Genomic DNA, 2,541 nt, shown 5'->3' with positions numbered 1-2,541 from the left:
CAGTTCTGCACAACAAAAGCTCTGGGGAGTCTGTTTTTGTTCCAGCCTGGGGATGCCAGTCAGGCCTCTGGCACAAGCTGCTTGCCATCAATATCCCCTGAGGACAGCAAGTGTCTGAAGCGGCATCTGAGGCCAGGAGGGGCCTAAGGCAGACAACAGTCACACCACTGGATTTGGGACAAATCCTGCACTTTTAAAGCATTAAGGAGCGTTTCCTGAGTTACCATGGAAAACTCTTAAAACCAGAAAGCTGGGGATGGGCCAGAATGCTGTCCCAGCACCCTGTATGCAGGAGAAAGCAGGAACTGAGCTCCCCTCAGCTCTCCAGGAAAACCTCATCTTAGCATTTCCCCACAGCAATCGGTAAGAAGCTCAGGAGCTCAAAACAAGGCAAGTTGAGGACCAGCTTACTGAGGCAGAGGCTTGCAGGGTTCCCTCAAGGGCTTCAATCATACGTCTTTGCTGCTGGACTCTGCCTTCCAGTCTGGCGTTTTCCATGGAAAGGCTTAAAAAGAAATACAGGCCTTATTAGAGAAATCCACCAGAGCAGCAATTCTTAAAGAGCAGCAGGGGAAAAAACAAACAAAAGCGTCTTCAAAACCATCTGTTAACTTGCTGTGATGCAACGAGGCTGTGCTGTGGTTTTCACACAACCCCAGACAGCGACAGACACCTTGGTTCTCTGTGTCAGTCTCTTACCACTGCACACGCTCTTCCAGCTCTTTTACTCTAGCCCTGGTCTCAGAAGATGATGACAGGAGGTCTTTAAGTTTTTGGGACTTCTCTCTTAGTTTTCTTTTCCTATCTCATATTGAAGCTGCTGCTCTTCCAGTTCCCGACACTGTCAAAACACAGCAAGAATCCATATCAGCTGGGAGAACTCTTCTAGAGAAAAAAACACTGCTGCTGAAGAACTCAAGCATGACTGCCCATGTCTGCACACACCTGCTACCCAAAGAACTGTCATCAGTTGAAATACATTTAAACTTTCACTTCTACTAGCAAATGAACACAAACCCTTTTACTTTGCCATCCTCTAGACTGCTCTCTCCCATCCCTCTCCTGATCCCCTAAAGCATGGTTCCAAGCACCAACACTCACCCTCCAACTCTTTAAGGGACTCATGGCACCCACTGCTTTCCTCCTCCATTGAAAACTGAAATGAAACTTGATCCCTCTCCTAAACTGCCTTCAGTCACTTCATCCCCTCTCATAAGGAGATAAAGATGATTTCTGTTTCAGAATATATACATATGGAGAATAAGGTACAAAACCATTCTGAACATGATTTTATGGTGGTCTTGGCAGTGCTGGGTTAACACCTGGACTTGATGCCTAAAGGTCTTTTCCAACCAAAAAGATTCTGTCATCCTCTGTTACCAGAGGGGGGGGGAGGGGGGTGAGGGGAAGCACCGTGAGCATAAAGAAGTCCAGAATTTCTACTGCCCTTCAGAAATCAGACAAACTGCTGGGCCAAACCACATGCAATGAGCAACAAACACGTCAGTCACTAACCTCAGACCAAGTAAGGACACCGTGTCCTCATGCCACGGACGTGGACATCAAGTTTATTAGTGTGATTCCTCCACACATCATCCCATCTCTGGGATGTGCTGGAGTTTGTTCTGGAATTCTGGGACAAATTCATGTACCTTGGATTTAGCCTCTCCCAGTTCCTTTTCCAAGCCCAGGCTGGCTTCCTCCAGGTTCCTGCAGCGCTTCGTAGCAACTTCCAGCGAAGCTTCTGCCACAGACAGCTTTTTAAGAGCTTCACCAAGCTCCTGCTGCAGCTTTCTGACATTGCCCTGATGAAATGGTTAGATGAGCACAAAAAAGGTTACAAGAACATGAACTATGCCTTTACTTTAACTTATATGATTATACACTTAGACCTGTCTTGGGACTCAATCCCAAAGGGAGGAAAATTTTGCCTGCCACCAGCAGTCAAAAGCTGAGCACCTCTAAATTATCACCAGCTGCTCATGAGGATTTCTGTTTTCTAATATCTAAGAAAGGCTCAAGTATTAATCATCTTGCACACTACACCGGCATACCTGAATCAGGTATTTTTTTAACAAAACTCAAAGCAATCTCTTGTCACAGTTTGACTGCAGATATTACTCTGGTGACTAAAGGCAGGACTTTGTATTAGATGGTTCTTGGGTCTGTTTCTCCATTCTACAAAGAGAATTAAATGAATACTTGGATCTGAAAGCTCTTCTGACAAACACTTGAGGTTTATATTGAAACACATCTCTGTCTGTTTCCTTACCAAGTTCATTTCAGAGTAACAACTGCCTCCCTGCTGACACATTTGCCTTCACAAATCTGGACAGGCCCTCCATTCATCCAGCCACCCACCCAACTACCATCTCCCAAAGGAACCTGGTATTTTGGCACTAGGAATACAAAGTGATTCACAGGGGAAAACCATTGACAGCACTGCTGGAGTTCTTCTCCTTCTTCCCTCAAAGAACCCAAAAAATGAAGAATAAGGTGGTTATCTGACACATGGCAGGTATTCACCTAGCTCAAACGCTC

This window comes from Heliangelus exortis, chromosome 16 (genome assembly GCF_036169615.1).
Source record: "Heliangelus exortis chromosome 16, bHelExo1.hap1, whole genome shotgun sequence".
Lineage (NCBI taxonomy): Eukaryota > Metazoa > Chordata > Aves > Apodiformes > Trochilidae > Heliangelus > Heliangelus exortis.
The sequence above is the reverse complement of the archived record's forward strand: the minus strand, read 5'-3'. Positions refer to the sequence as shown.